General features: G+C 44.4%; 1 long non-coding RNA gene across 1 annotated transcript; it reads left to right on the top strand.

Moving 5' to 3' along the window:
- Window positions 1-10,446: 10,446 nt before the first annotated feature.
- Window positions 10,447-13,975, top strand: LOC127592150 (uncharacterized). Its single transcript, XR_007960072.1, has 3 exons — window positions 10,447-10,542; window positions 12,781-12,816; window positions 12,966-13,975. It is a non-coding gene; the product is annotated as an uncharacterized LOC127592150 (long non-coding RNA).
- Window positions 13,976-17,425: the final 3,450 nt, after the last annotated feature.

The raw sequence follows: 17,425 nt of genomic DNA on the forward strand, positions 1-17,425 counted from the left end.
GAACAAAACATTTCCTCAAAAGGCCCTAAAACAAGCTGCAAGCCACACTCGAGGGTAATACCTTCTGGGGCTTGGTTGAGGGTAAATGTTTCTTCTTCTTTCCCCCCCACCCTCTTTCCTATGTGCAACCCACTTGTGAATTCCTGTCAGCTCCAACCGCAGCGCGCCGATAGAACACGGTGTTGCTAATCACTCGCGTCAGCATTCCAATTTGCTCTTTGTCAAGACCGAAAAATAAATAAATAAATAAATAAATAAAGAAAGAAAAATATCGAGTTTGGTGTAAACAAGGATAAAGTCAGCGGCAAGGGCGGGTGTATACGAGCCCAACGGGATGCCACCATTTATTAACGGGGCCCGCAGAAGGTGTCATGGCAATATCGGTGTGAAATATGGGTCCAACAAGATGGGCCTCGCTGATAAATACGCACCCTCGGCCTGCGTTTGGAAGATTAGCCACAAAGTGGATGGCGCCGTCCATCGCAAGGCCATTCCGATGCGTATCGCCGTTGTCTGTCGACTTCCACTTCGCATATTATTATATTGGATTGTGTATCATTGATATGGTCGCGAGGACACAGCGGCTTGTTATAACACGATGCCGCAAACAAGTCGTCGCCATCATTTCTGTCTCGTTTGCGCTTTCTTTCGCCCACCCCTTTTTTTTTTTTCCGCGCCCATACCCCATATTTCACCCACGCCACGGGCCGCCAAGTGCCGGCAAGATAAGAGATGGTGCCGCACGCCTAAAGGCGAGTTACACTACGCATCAGTGAGGACATTTAAAAAAAAAAAGAACAGATTTATCCGGTTTCTTTGCGCCCCGTGCAAAACATGACTCACAGAGGCAGTAAAAGAATATGTCAAACCTATGTCTCGTGTTACGAAACACTTGGGTGACTTCTCCCTAAAGCGCCGTCGCATTCACAGCGTCGCACAGATTGTCGTGTTTGAGGGAAAGCATTATTCATGTCGCCGAGATGGGAACATCGGATTCATTCATGTTTAATGGAACATGAAAACGAGGCATCGGGGAGGAAAGTACAAACACTGATAAAGGGGGCCTTGGGTTTACCGCAGTTGTTTTTACGGCGATGGTGACCCCGTTTTTGTGTATTTGTCAGAGCATACATTGGCAGCATTCAACAGACAATATACAGTGTGAAAACACTTGTGTGCCATTAAAAAAAAAAGTACGGTGGTGACTGAGTGATGCTGCCTGACGTATTCTTTTGCAAACTAGTCGATTGGGCACCATTCTTAGCTTCGAAACCTTATATATCAAGTCCATCGTGAACCGCTGACATTTATGGTATGTAAATTTCAGGCCTCGTGGAAGTTTTCTACCGTAAGGCCAGGCAATTTGGACATTCATGTGTCGGGAATATGCTCTTTTAAAAATGTGTACGTACTTGGTAGCGAGCCTTGTGGCATGCCATCAATTGTCCACTGTCACGTCAAGAAAATTGTGGCATTTATGACAAGTAGACCAGGACTGGTTGGGAAAATGTCACTCAATGGATACTGTTGCAGAGTTGGTGTAAATTTAATGATGATCGGTGATGCAACCACGCACACCCGCACCGATAAATAAGCAACCATAGGGCCAAACAAAGTGTGGTAGGATTATTAATATATATATATTTTTAATACTGGCGATTTTATTTTAAGGTCTGAGTTTTGGCAAGTTACTACGCCGATGCTCCCCAAACTTGTTGCTGAGCAGACATTGTCAATAAAAGCTTGGCTTGCCTACTGCTGAGCATTTCACAGAACACGACAGCATGTACTGTGTGGATGACATTTGCAAAAAAAAAACAGCGAGAATCACAATATAATTCAAGAAAGAAAATGGCCCACCCCTCTCCGCTTCCATACATGTACCGTATTTTTCGCACTATAAGGCGCTTTGGATAATAAGACGCACCTTCCATGAATGGCCTATTTCAAAATTGATTTCATATATTAGGTACATCGCATTATAATGCGCATCGAATACAAGCTACAATAATGGCTGCGGTGGTCGTATGCGCCCACTAGATCGAGCCACACTAAAGGGAATACAATACAATACAATACAATACAATACAATACAATACAATACAATTCAGCTTTATTCATAGCGAGCCTCCACGACCGCTGCATTTGTAACAAAGCCATGAGAACTGGTCAGAAACACAGACATGAAACATATAAATACAAATGGCATTACATAACAATAGATAAAGACAAAAGTTACAAAGACAATTGATTCAACAAAAAGGCACACAAACCTCATGGGCTCCCATCCACAAGGGGCTAAATATCTTTGGAAGCCTTGCTTGTCTCCTTCTTCCTTCGTTTAGTCAGTAGTTAACGATGCTTTTTGGTATGATCTTCGATTCATCATGGCTGCGCAGAGCTCACAAAGTAGTTGTCTGTTTGAATGTGTGTTGGCGAATGGAGATGCCAATTCGTGTCGGGCAGAACCCTTTTAGGTTACAATTGGTTCCTGCTAAAATTCATCACTAGATGGCATAGGAACACTAGCAGGGAAAATTAAACGGAAAATTGTCTGCTTTTAGGTGAGCCTTTATAGTGCGGAAAATACGGTACTCATTCCATTTGGACCACATCAGGTAACATTTTGTCGTTAGACTGAGGAAAAATGTTTTGTTTTTTTCCCAAATCCATAAAACTGCGATAAAATGTAATTTTGTCATATGTCTGAATGCATGGTTTCAAATAACGCTTTTCCGGTGTGTGCGTGTGTGTGTGTGTGTGTGCGCGTAAAACGCATGAGCAAAATTGTTTCCGCTTTTTGTCAATTGAGACTGATACAGCTGGCTCGCATCAAAATATCGAATCTTGCCATCAGTGTCTCGCCACCCCTGAACGCCCCCCCCCCCTCTCACCACCTACCCCCAATCCTCCGCTCAGCCCATCCTATGAGCTGTCCACACACAAGCAAGCGTAAACTCAATTTCGCTCCTAATGATTACTTTATTGACGAGGCGAGGGTCCACTCAGTCACACGGGCCGGCAACAAGTACAAACAAAATCAGCAGGGGAGGGGGGGTGGGAGGGCTGAAGTGATGCACAGATGCGGGGTGAGCAGAAATGGGGTTGGTACTCTGTTTGTTTACTCTGCATTCAATGTTGACTTTCAATCCTTTTGAATACCACACGTCACACTCGCTGTATTCACGTTATGTAAAATTTCAAGACCGTACAATATCTGTCAAAGGGAGGGTCGTGACTCATGTTTCCTGTGTGCATTGAAATTCTCACTTTGCTCTTTGTACACGGATGCTGAGATCGTATTAAAAGATAACGAATAATAGCAAGGAAATAACGGGAATGTAGGCGGAAGACCCGCTAGCGGAATGTGACTCATGTTCAATTGCTAATTCAACACACAAAAACAACCCCCCCACCCCAAAAAAAAATCATTAAAAATATCAACTGAGCAGATTCATAACACACAAACAAATCTGCGTGCAAACTTAACTTTGTGGCCGACCAGTTAGTTCTGCCCCAAACCATAACAGCGATCCATTTTCAGCAAGAGGTTTACTCACACGCATTCATTTTGTCTTTAAAAAACAAACAATTAAACAGAAAAAAGTGAATGATAAGGTGACAGAATGCTGCACTTGCGTGTTCCTAGATTTACTCTGAAGCTATATTCAACGCTTGAAATTGGTTGATTAGGCATAAAAATGACTAACCAACAAACCAACAGTATATTTTTTAAAAAGGAAAATGACCATATTTGGGCATCCGTGGTTTCCGCCTGATATTGACTATGTGCAAGTGTGAACGGTTGTTTGTCAAACTAATGAGGACAAACACGATGGAAAATATGGATGGTTGATTTTGTCCAACTCCGAAAGAAGCCCTGGAAATTGCCCAAAATTGTTGCTCCAAACCAAAATGGCCGACTTCCTGTTCAATTTTGGACATGCGCCCCTGAGAGTTTCTCATGATGGATCCGTTGTTTTAAAGTCATGCAAAATTTTGGATTTCAAAGCAAATCAGACAAGCTTGGAGTGAATTCTTTCACATGTGCGCATTGTTTATTCCAAAGAGCAAGTGCAATTCGAAGAAGTGACAGCATTGCAGCCTCAGGCGTCGTCTTCATGCTGATGAGTCGCTGCAGTCGCTTGGCACCAAATCACCTGCCGGAGGTGCTGCTTATTTCTCACGCAGGACAACATTAACTTCAAGGCTTCGTCGTTTGGAAGGAGGGGCAGGTGGGTGTATGAAATGCCATCTCATAATTTTATGCAGAATAGAGCGACCGTGGCTTGCTTTGGATCTGAAAGTAGCAGTTTTTGATTAGGTAAACAAAAACAACATAGTGGAGAGTCATCCACCCATCCATTTTCTAATCACAAATCACAAAGTCGCAAGCATGCTGGGGTTTTTCCCAGCTGTTTCTGGGCAGTATGCGGGGGTACACCATTAACCAGTTGCCAGCCAATCGCAAGGCACACATCCAAGGCAACAATCCGCGCTCACACTCACCCCGAGACAATTTAGAGTGTTCCATTAACCTGCCATGCATGTTTTTGGTAGGTGGGAGAAAACCGGAATACCTGGAGAAAACCCACAGAGGCACACAGGAAGGGCCAGAGCTGGAATTGAACCCGGTACCTCTGCACTGTGAGGTTGACGTGCTAACCAGTCGACCACCAGGCCGCCGTACTGGTAAGTCACATTTCACACTTGAATAATTGTAGCCGTCCTCTATGAGCGGAATGTCTATCCTCTATTATTACCGTATTGGCCCTCTCTTTTTCAAGACTCATGTTTGAAAAAAGACTTTTTGAACACTAAATTATTTTTTATCCAGAAAGTAATTACAGTACATTTGAAACAAATGATTACGATATATTTGAGAGAAAAAGCATGTTATTTTGCCTCATTCAAATCTTAATACCTGAACATTTAAATCTGTAAACTAAAGTGCAATCACATTCGTAAATAAATGGCTTCTGGTTTTTGAAATATAAATGACATCATAACTTCTCCTCAGCTGCCGGTTAACCTGGCTGATCTTCGACCCATTTTTCTCCAGATTGTTGCTACGTTTCTCAATTTTCTGTAAATTCTTCAATTATTTTCTTCTCTTTTCTTTCTTCCCGCTATTTATTTTTTTCTATTCTTTCTGTGGGCGGCCCGGTAGTCCAGTGGTTAGCACGTGGGCTTCACAGTGCAGAGGTACCGGGTTCGATTCCAGCTCCGGCCTCCCTGTGTGGAGTTTGCATGTTCTCCCCGGGCCTGCGTGGGTTTTCTCCGGGTGCTCCGGTTTCCTCCCACATTCCAAAAAATATGCATGGCAGGCTGATTGAACACTCTAAATTGTCCCTAGGTGTGAGTGTGAGCGTGGATGGTTGTTCGTCTCTGTGTGCCCTGCGATTGGCTGGCAACCGATTCAGGGTGTCCCCCGCCTACTGCCCGAAGACAGCTGGGATAGGCTCCAGCACCCCCCGCGACCCTAGTGAGGATCAAGCGGTACGGAAGATGAATGAATGAATGAATATTCTTTCTGTTCACTTTGGCCTGGGAGTCAAGTTCAGCATTTGCTTCAATGATATCTGGCGCCATCTAGCGTCGTGAATGGGTATAATGTCCAGACCCCGAATATAAGACGATCCCCACTTTTTAAGTCTTATTTAAATGCAAAAAACACCGTCTTATATTCGGGTCAATACGGTAGATTGCTTGTCTGTCAAACTTTTGCTTTGTAAGCCACTGGAATGACAAACGGACCCCTGTAGATGGCGCTGTTGCATCACTTTGTATTTGAGGTCAGCACGGCTTTTTAGCGGACGACAACGATGAGGCGGTGAATCTCAGATAATCCCGTCAATAAGAAGAAGACATTTGTGGCGAATTCCTGGGCTCATACTTTGACAATCCTCCCAGCTGGAACTCGCCCAAATGAGCTCCAATCGTAATCGTGTATCCTCAACCGATGGGCGAGTTAGCATCGCAAGTTTTGGCCGATGCCATCGAAAGAGTTTGGAGCGTGGCGGCAAAGTTTGAGCATCATTTAGGGAGATTCGCCGTAAAAAAACGCCTTTGCGAGTGCCTATCATGTATGCTTTTCCCTCCTTCTCTAAATTATTGTTCTTATTCATCTTTGCTATGTGTTTGCGCGCCCCCCCTTATCAAACACATCCATCGCCGTCCGCTAAATATTTCAACGGCGACGGAGAATTTCTCCTGCGGCCGCGTCGTCGCTCCAACCGCAGAGGCTGGGCGCCATCAATATTGCAGCGGCGTAATGCTCCTATAAACACGCATCACTTATTCATGAGCCCCAAACACGTCTGCAACCTCTACGCAAACACATTTCAAAGAAAGTCATCCCAGTCTCGCCTTCCAAGAGCGTGGGGGGGCACTCCTAATCCCTGCGCTGAAGTGAAATTCAGACGATAAGAGGGGATGGAAAAAATAAAAAATAAAAATCATCTGATCCGTGTATACTCAGGCGCTACCAAAGATCAGACGCGTGCTTGCGAGGTGCCTGCGGGGGGAGAAATCAACGCGTTTATCTCTCGCTATATGATAAATGAACACTCGTGTACTTTTCGGCGGGTACAAGCGACATGCGCTTGATCAAATGGGAAAAGCCGTGAATGTAAAGAATTTTTGTTTACCGGTGTCAGAAAGGTCGGCAGGCAGCAAATGCGCCATGTAGTCCGTTACAGATCAAGAGACGCTTGATTGCTTTTCTTCGGCGTTATTTGAAAAGCTAATCATCCACAGCGGGGGCAACAAAAAAAAAAAGAAGTCTCATTTCGCTGTTGCAGATGTTCCTTTTGAACCAATATGCACAATCAATGGCGTGCAAGGGGGCAACATACTCTCCCCGACAAATACATTTTCAAGGAGCATCCAAAAATCGTCTTCTCCCAGGCGGTGCCTCACCACCGCCCTGTCGACAAACTCGTTTAAAGGTATCGATGGGGGAAAACAACCTTCCAAAAAAAAATAAAAAATCAGGAAGGCAGCCAACAATTTTTCACATCACTGGAGGTGCACTGCACCAAAAATGTTTTTTTAGCATTAGCATTAAGCTAGCGGACAAAAAAAAAGTAGTGAACTGTGAATGGCAGCACAGTGATCCAGTGGTTAGCACGTCCGCATCACAGTGCAGCGGTGCAGGTTTCGATTTCGGCTCGAGTTTGCATGTTTTCCCTAAGCCTGTGTGGGTTTTCTCCGGGTACTCTGATTTCCTGCCCACATTTCCCAAAACATGAATGGCAGGCTGATTGAACACTCTAAATTGTCCAAAGGTGTGAGTGTGAGCGCGGATGGTCCGTTCATTTCTGTGTGCCCTGCGATTGGCTGCCAACCGGTTCAGGGTGCACACCGCCGACTTCCCATCGACAGTTGGGATAGGCTTCCGCACGTCTGCGACCCTCGTGAGGATAAGCGGCTCAGATCATGGACGTATGTGAGGCTTTACACTGGTTACATACCACAACTGACAAACAGCATGCGTATGCGCCAATGCAGTTGTCCAAACCACAGCCCGGGGGCCATTTGCGGCTCGCGACATGACCAAAAACAAGAAAAGAAAAGAATAATAAAAAGTGAGATTTGAAATGGGCCGCAAGGTTAGTTAAAAAAAATAAAAATAAAAGTGAAGGTGGGCAAAGTGAGTGGGGAGCGTGTCAATACAAATTTGTTGATACGGTGTCAAATTTTTCTCCATGTTCAAAAATACAAATGTATGATCATAAGAATAACACACTTTATCTTCAAAACACTGCAGGGAATAAAGATCATTCAATTTTAGAGGCAAGCATTGTTTCTTCCACGCTGTGCTCTGTGGCTGATTTATGAAAACATCACAGTTACGATCCGCGAGTAACTGAATAATGGCCGCTTGGCGACAGTTTCTCCTTTTTTGGGATGTGGAGATGGGATTCGGCTGCTGTCTCGTGCAGAGCTGGATCTACTCAACTGTTGGCTACCCCAAAAAACTTCCTCAACTATTTACCTTAACTCGTTTCACAGAAAGTTGCTGCAATCAATGAAACGATACAAACAATTTATAAAATTGCTTTATTAAGACTTTAGCGTGTTTCAAAAAGTTGGGAGAATTTTCACGCGGTACTTTTCCCCCCTTCCATTTTTCTGTACGCGGCCCTCCAACGAAAACGTTTGCACACCCCTGCTCGAATGTCACCTCTCTTTGAAACGCTCTCGCCCTCGTCCTCGCCGGCGCTCCCTCTGCAAATGTGCCGTTATCGATCCCGCTGTGTCGTCCGATTTGTGACGATGCCCTCACTCATGACAACCCCCCCCCCTGCCCCCGAGAGCAAAGTCGCCGACAGCTTCCACGCTCCCAAGCGAGTGTCCTCATTTGAAGACGCGGCACGCTGTCTGTCCGTCGCGGCGAAGTCGTCCTGCCGGCGCGGCGCGGCCCACGCGTTAAGCTACATCAAACACAAAGCGCAAAGAGGGGCAATTGAGATTGATTATGCAGCGCTTGTGGATGACATTCCCAATGTTTGGACAGCAGCCGTATCTTGTTGGCCAGTTGCAGACGGAACGGAGGCGACAACATAGAAAATCTTTCAGGCTTAATGCGCAGGCGGAATACCTGCGACACCTCATTAGTCTTCACGCAGCCTGTTTGTGCTCAAGGCCAACCTGAACCAGCCCAGCAGCGTGTTGTGGAAAAGTTTCTTTTAACCGTCATTACTTTATTTTTGTGTGTGTGTGTGTGTGTGTTCGAGGATCTGCTGCAGATTGTGAAATTAAATTTAGCGGTAGGGCTGCAAATCCCTTTGTGTGGAGATGAAAGGCTTCACATGTCAGCGTTGGGCTACGTTCTTCTGCTTGCATTGTCAGAATGGAGCGTCACTGGTTCACTGTCACACCATCAAACGTTTAGCGGGATGCACAGAGCTGGAGAGGAAGCAAGTCACAACAGTACAAATACTTCACAACAGTACTGTACTGTACTGTACTGCCGAGTAGATTTTTCCGGCATCTGAAACTTAAGTCGCCTTTTACTGTTGAAATGAATGGAAATGCCATTAATCCGTTCCGCCCGCCCCCCCAAAAAAAACTATAATAAGGAAAATAGTACTCTTTACAGGGTTTTTCCGGGTTCAAATTGAGGCAGAGGTGATACCACCTGCAGCATGACATATTCTTACAGGAAATATACTTTAACTTAAGAGTTCCAATAAGAATGTGACTGTTAATCATGTTCAAGCATTGATTTATTAAAACTATATTAGAAACTATAAAACTATATTCAACTATATTAAAAGCATAATAAAGTCCTCATCTCTGAGTCCACAAACTCTTGGGTAAAGATTCATAAAATGCGAGTACAGTACTATATTTTCCGCACGATAAGGCACACTGAAAAGGATTCAGTTTACTCAAAAGCAAACAGTGCGCCCTATGTATGGATCAATATTGTGATTTCTTGGGTGTAGTATTTTAACTGTTCTGTCAAGCGCTTTGTTACAGCTGCAGCAGTTGTGAAAGTGCTAACGTAAAGAAAGCTGGATTATGTTGTATTCCCTTTAGTGTAGCTCCATCTAGTGGATGCACAATGTAACCGCAGCCACTATTGAAGCTTCTATTCTATGTGCCTTATAATGCGGTGTGCCCTAGATATGAAAACAGTTTTAAAATAGGCTCTTCATTCACGGTGCGCCTTATACTCCGAAGCACCTTATCATGCGGAAAATACGATACCGCAAGGTGAAGCACTGCAGTGTATGACTTGAAGCAAAGCTAACAGGGCCAACCTCACCCGGCCAGAAATCAGAAGTGAGGCTCGTGTCCTTATTTCCTTCTGTCAGGGTATGCAGGAGCATGACACACGTCCTGTTTTAGAAGATAGCGACGGCTCAGAAGTTTAAACTGTACGCGGCGAGTGGTTTGGTAGCTCGCAAAAGTCAATGATGCTAAAAGGTTAGTCGCCAGGCGCCCACAATGTCAATACATGTCGTGAAATTGCATCATTTGAGCACTTAGCTCCTCTCTGGCAAAAGGTTTGCACTTTTCCTTTCTTGAAAGCGCAGCCGTGTTTGTTGGCTTTCAGAATGCTGTCATCTTTTTTTATTGAGGTTATTCTGATATTTTTCGCGCAACCCGATTTTGGGGCGGGACTTGACTTGCGTAAGCGCAGAACACATTGCTCCAGGTCTTCCCTGTGCACCGCTGTTGGCACAGCGCCTCCCTAGTGGCGCAACGTCACAACTGCAGTTGAAATGTGAAGCTGGCCGCATGGGGCCATCGATCGCTCAATCGGCACAGCTGGAGCTTTACGCCGTGTTAAGCGATATCACTCGGTTTGGCGGGGGGGCGGCCACCACGCAATTTTCAACGCCAGAAAATTCCTGTCTTGATATTGTACTTTACAAACATGCCCTACATTTGAAAATGGATATTTGTACTTTTTTTTATTCCTCAGAACTTGGCGAGAGAGCCTGAGTCCTATTGCCATCCCTGCGGAGCTCTCCTCCTTATTTGGGCGTCCTCTTCATCACCGACGTGTTGGTTTCATCCCGGAAGGTGCCACAATCAGATAAGGGCACTCGTGTTTTGATTCCGGCAAATAGTGTATCGGGTCTCCCCCACACGCCGACCGCGTCCCAATTCATTGCTAGTCCAACCCGAATCACTTTAATGATGATGAATGCGTGCACGGCGACATCTTTGATGCCTTCTCCACGCATGGGTTCGCCCCAGATGGACAATGGAAAATGAAAGCGCGTTGGCGCATACTGATTCCAACGCGTTAATGAACACAATCTGAACTCCCAAACGCCTTTTGCGTATGAAATATAATCAAACAGAGGAGCGACTGTTTTCATGACATTGTAGAAAAAATTTAAAAGCAGAAGACAACCGAAAGTACATTTATAGCAAAGCCATAATCCCCCAATGTGAAGTGAAAAGGAAAGCTAATAATCATCATCATAAAGCGACCGATTTATATTTAGACTTGAAATCGCTCGCAGTGGATGCATTATTCATGCGCTCGCACATTCACACTCCGGTGGCGGTGAACTGTAAATGTCGGTAGCCACAGTTGCCCTGGAGCTCAAGCTGATGGAAAGCGCGGCTGTCAGCGTGCGTCCGCGGCCCCTACAATCGCCATCAAACATTCGTAGCCTGCCGTACGTACGCCGGTGCGAGGGGCACCGGAGCCAACGTGGGTGAAGCCTCTCGCCCAAGGACACGATGACACATGACTCCGACACAGCGGGATTCAAACAGTGGATGACCCGCTGTATGTCTGAGCCACGTCCGCCCCCAAAGCCACCGTAAAATAGCTCCCGTGAAAGCAGGTGCATCAAACATGGAGGCCCACGAGCATTGCAGAAGGGGGTTTAGCGGGGGGGTGGGACCATTGGAGCCGTGCATGCTAATGACATTGCTCACACTTGCTCTGCTGCTTCTATGTAGCCGTTCAATATGGATGCAAGCGCACAAGCCAGGCTGCAGGAGATCACTTGGGTCCCGTCATCGAGTTCACATCGTGGCCACAATGAGCTGTCGCCTGCGCTGTTTGCTCCCTCACATGACTGACATGTATAGCCACGCAAGATTTTGTTCTCAGGCTATTTTCAGCACGTTAAATTGGTTAATGCGTTTAATTTTTTTTTTTTTTAAAGACAACAAGAGGACAGTTGGTAAGGGGGGTGTGGGGGGAATCGACCATGTTTGGACACGCAAAGTTTCCGCCTCTTGCAGTTATGTTGCTGGATATAGATGGATCCATCCATCCATTTTCTATACTGCGTTTATGACACGTTTGATTTTGCCATCGCTTCAGTCAGATCACTCCAGATGATTCCATGAATCAATGAAAAAAAAAATGCAGTATTCAAATTCAAGCGCCTAACCCCCCCCCCCCCAACCCCCCAAGCAATAATTCAAGAAATGATGAATGCGCGGCAAGTGAGGTGTAATGTTCTCCCCGCAGGCGCTTTGTTTGCCTAATTAATTTGGCCCAGTCATATCACAGAGAGCCACTTTGCTCTGCTCCTTTTCCTTCCACTACTTTAGCGCAGGTCCGCTGGCTCTTCCTTCCGCTCCGATCCTTCAGCGTCAAGGCAAAGGAATGTACACAATGATAAACCAGTTATCTGGCGTTGGCCCCGCCTCTAATTGGGTTTTATTTTCAGCGTCGGGGGCAAGCGTAAGCTCGGGCTTGATTGCGGCAGGTTGTCATCCATTTCAAAGGAGAGCAAACGGGTCAGCTTTGCTTGTGTCAACGAAAACAAAATGTGGCACCGTCTTCATCAGGCTGTTAAGTTTGGATCTAATCTAATTACAACATCTATTTGTTACATATTTTGATGCATTTTTATGCTTTGAAAACATTTATGTCTCAATTTTGGGGCGGCTTGGAACCGATTAAGGCATTTACATGGAAAATGCGTCTCGACTTACAAAATTTAGCTAGTTAAGACATTTCTTCCAGAACCAATTGATTTCGTAAGTAGAGGTACCACTATACTTCCATTGAAAACATGCAAAAAAAGAGCAGATGATGCCGGCGCCTCCTATATCTTCAACTTCATGGAAATACAGCGCAACCTGCAAGGAGGCAGCGCATGTGTTTCCCACAGGAAATAAAAGGCAATAAAATATGATACTTGAAAGTCAACCTTGAAAAAAAGCAAAAAAAAATTAAGAAATAGTAAACCCTTCACTGAAATTGTGTGTTTTGGTACTTTTGGGGCATGTTTAAACTACATTTAGTCAAACTGTGACATATTGATCATTGTTTCTTCTCCAAAGCTGCAGCATGAGGAAAGTCATCATATAGTAAGCATAGTAAGCAATCTTTCACGGCACGTTTGGAGGATATCGTATGCGGAACATCTGCTGCCCCTCAATGTGTCTTTTTGATGCTTGATTATAGCCAAAAGACGTCGCCTCTCATCTCTCTGTCTTGTGTGTGTGTGCGTGTATCCACTTGTAAGTGCGGCGGCGGGAGAACAGGGGAGATGAAAGTTGGAGGAAACGAAGCCCCGAGATGAAAGGAGACCGATAAAAGGCAAGTGAGGATGTTGTTTTTCTCGTGCATTGTTGGAGAGGTCCAGCAACGGAAAGGCAGAAGCCCTCTTGGATGCTTTGTGGGCCAAATAAATTGACATTTTATGGACTTTCCCGTACTCCCCCAAGGGTTTTTCTCAAATTCAGCCCTTGGTAGGCATGCCTATCATTCGTCAACCCACGAAAAAAAGTCTCAAGAAGCCGTGCCCAAAATGACGCAGAGATCTACCGTATTTTCCGCACTATAATGCGCATCGGATTATAAGGCGCACCTTCCACGAATTGCCTATTTTAAAACTGTTTTCATAGATAGGGCGCATTGCATTATAAGGCACATACAATAAAAGCTACAACAGAGGCTGCGGTTGCATTATGCATCCACTAGATGGAGCTACACTAACGGAATACAATATAATACAGCTTTATTTCTATCGAGCCTTCACAACCACTGCAGCTGTAACAAAGCGCTTTACAGAACATTTAAAATACTACATCTAATAAATCTGAATATTGATCCGTATGTAGCATGAAGCATGACACAAAGTCCTTAAAAATACAGAGTTGATTCCTCGGCAACCTGTGACAACTGGTCACAAAGACGGACATGAAACATTTGAACACAAAATGGCATTACAATACATACAATACAATAAATGAAAGACAAAAGTCATGCGGAGAATTGATTCAACAAAAAGGCACACAACCCTTGTGGGCTCACATCGACAAGGGGCTCCTTCGAAGTCTTGCTTGTCTCCTTCTTTCTTCGTTTAGTCAGTAGTTAACGATGCTTTTGGTATCATCTTCATTTCATAATGGCTGCGCAGAGCTCAGAAAAAAGTTGTCTGAGTGTGTATTGGCGAATCACTTGAATGTCAATCAGTGTCGATCAGAACCCTTTTAGGTTAAATTAGTTCATGCTAATAATCACCACTAGATGGCATAGTAACACTAACGGCGAAACAACTCAATGGAGAATATAAAGAGACTGTAACACCATATTTAAGCCCCATACGCAATTGCATATATGCTTAGATCTTATATTTTGTATTTTTATATTGCATTCTGTACTCTATACGGTTCATTTTATTTTGTGCATTTCTTTTCTACTTTTTCTACTTTCTTCCCTCCAAACTTTGCTGCTGTAAATTGCGATTTTTTTCATTAACAATACAATAAAGGTTTTCCTATATTACCTTATAGGGCGCACTGTCGGCTTTGGGGAAAATGATTGAGACCCTGAAGCGAGTTTCATTCAGCAACGTGAATTTTGGTAGACATGTCAATCACGAGTAGACCCACAAAATCGCAAGAATCCGTGCCCTAGAAAACCAGGGAAGTCTGCCGTGAACTTTCAGAAAAAAACTTGTCCTCGGTCATATGCCCGATTGCCCGCAAATTTAAAGCACATAGATGAGACAGATGGGCCCCCACTAAATTTTGAAACATTTAGTTTTCATCATCAGCGTGTGGCCAGTGCCTGCCAGCCAAGTTTGACGAGCGGTCATAAAAGGCAAAACTGTAATAATTCAGCTCCACAAGGCCAGAGCTTGCCCACCTGTGATGAAGGTCATCCCTTCCCTCCCATTTCTTGCGGCTTTTACAATCAACTTGCCGCACTTGAAGGAACTCTGGAAAGAAGTCTGTTTTCTCCACCGCATTACCTTTGGGACCGAAATGCTCCAAAATTCTTCTGAAAGCAGACTGCTCACCCTCGGCAGTCGGTGTGTAGCCTGAAAGTAAATGGCTGTAATAACGTTAAGCACGCTGGCAATTACAATGAGAACAAACATCATTTCTTTATTAGAGTATCTCTCATAATGTCGGTTCACGCAGCGCCGCAAAATTGCCACAGAAATAATTAATGTCACTCTCGCTTGGGCTCACGCGAGACTAATTTGCCTCCTGTGTTAAGGGTCAATTTTATCTGAGTCCTTTTTGGCTTTGCTTTTTTTTTTTCATGGTGTGCGGGCGGGAAGCTGTGGGGCAGCTCCCGGCACGTATCTTAGCGAAGACATGGATCAATAAAATATCGTGCTCTGATTTTCCGGACTTAACGGAACCTCTGTAGTGTGTGTGCAGGATGAGGAAGAACGGGTCTGACAGACATGCACATAAATGTTCAAACGTGGCACAGACAAACGTGATCTATTTAACAGCCAAGACGTCGTTCTTTCACCTCAGCTGTTATCATGTGCAGTTAGCTATGCCCATGACCTGAAAATGAATCTTTTCCTTGGCTCACGTGGTCTCTGTAGAGTGCCTCGTTGTCTGCCGTGAATTCTTGTAAGAAAGGCAGAAGAGCAATTCAGAGCGCTTTGTCGTCGGCCGTCATTGTGCACACCCTGCAGAGGAAGTGAAAAAGCAGGTGGACTGGCATGGCCACTTTAGAGCGCCTCATTGTTGGCCGAGAGTGCACGCATATCACAGACAGAAGGTGGAAGACTGAAGAAAAAGTAAAGAGCAATTGGGAAGGGCAAATAAACAGCTTATAGCAAGGAGACTGAGGATCTTATTTTGAGAACGGTGAGAGTGAGAACAGGCCATAAGGAATACTTTAGAAGCTAATGTGTGAAAGCATGTTTGAATATCCACTATTTTTTAAATGCCTTTTTGTATCTCTTTCTCTGAGGTCATGTGTGCAGACATAATGAAGATGCAAGGTGAGACAAGTTAAAGCCATCAATTAATTTTGCATTTCAAACAGGAGGAAAACGATGCAACAATATGCAAAAATAACCCCCGCCCAAAAAAATCTCATTTCCACTCGATCCACCTGAATTACAATAACACGCTTATTATTATTCCAATGTGGGATTTATACACTTCAGCACTTTCCACAATGAGCTGAATTTCCCGCGTGCACACCAAGTAAGTGTGTGAGTGTGTGTACGGGGGCGTGTTTATGAGGCGAGGCACATACGCATTAAAAGGTTAATTCCCAGCGCCCGCGGTGATGATTCATCTTGCGACATAATGCTAACTTCTTCAGAAACAGAGTAATTGGCAAATTTGCAAAAGTGCGCGACACTGACATCTGCGAAATATTAACGACACACTACCAAAGTGAAGCAAAATTACACATGGCATATCTGTGTTGAAAACCGGATCGCAGTTGCAGAGCCAACTGTAATTTATTCCCGTGATACCGTAAAGAAACGGACTAGACTGATGAAAGAGGCCAGTAGATTAATATTAAAAATGTTGTCTCGTTCCACCCTTTTTAATCGTATTTTCTTAAATAGTGTAGGTTTTCTCATTTTACAAAATGAAATGTTTTAATCAAATCATTTACATTTCATCCAGTGGTTTTATTCTCATATAATTGCTCAAGTTTTCTTGTAAAAATGACTTTCTTCCTCAGAACTGTAAACATCAACTAACTAGTAAACGAGCTCGCCAACAAGCTAATTTATAAGCAAACGAGCTAATGACGCAACCCACCAAATACTGAAAAAAATAATACATTAACAAATTTACAAACTTTAATAGCAACCTGTGAGCTAATCAACCCAAAAAATTGCAAACCAGACAACCTACTAAAACAAACTACTGAACATTATCACTTGGCAAATGAGTTAACCAGGCGAGCTAACTAAGCAGCAAAAAATATTCTGGCTTTTCCAACTATTGAGGAAAGAAAACCGCTGCGATGTGACCTCCCCCTAACGTGCTATGTTAGCCGACTAAGCTAATAAGAAACCAACAATGGCTGACAACACCCGCTCACCATTTAGCGTCGCGCACTTTTATAGAAAGAAAAATTGAAATGTTCGAAAATGCTTTATTCAGTGGAAAAAACGACAGCCACAAACATGAGTTAGCGTGTTTAGCCGTGTTGCTGGCTATTGTTTTTGGCAAGTGTAATGTCAGCACCCGTCCTAAAAGGTACAATTGTAAAAAAAAGTCACGTTGTGCCACTTTTTCATGTTAGGCCTAAATGGCTACGTTAAAAAAAAAAAAAAAAAACAGCGTTGAAAGCTTTTACCAGCTGAAGGACGCAAAAAAAACAGCCACACAGTTCCTTCAGTGTCCACATTGTCCGGAATAGACGTACGAGCGTAAACGGGAGAAAGCGTGCGAGCGGCGGCTTTTAGCGCTCCGCATATAGCTGAATGTCACTTGTTTGCTTTAATGTGCTGCTTTTATCCACAACATCTTGAGTGCTTCCATTCAGCCGGGATGATGACGCCGGCAGGGATGCCCAACTTTGACCTCCACGGCGCTCGCTGGGAGCACTCTGTCCATTACCTTTCATGCAGCTCGCTTTCTGTCCATCTTGCTGTCCGTCACATGCCTTTGTCGACCGGCGCAGCCGCATAAACTCACATTTGTTTGTCAGTTGCGTAGCATCGCGTGCAGTTGCCTTTTTCTCTCGGCCTGTTGCGCC

This window comes from Hippocampus zosterae, chromosome 19, assembly GCF_025434085.1.
Source record: "Hippocampus zosterae strain Florida chromosome 19, ASM2543408v3, whole genome shotgun sequence".
Lineage (NCBI taxonomy): Eukaryota > Metazoa > Chordata > Actinopteri > Syngnathiformes > Syngnathidae > Hippocampus > Hippocampus zosterae.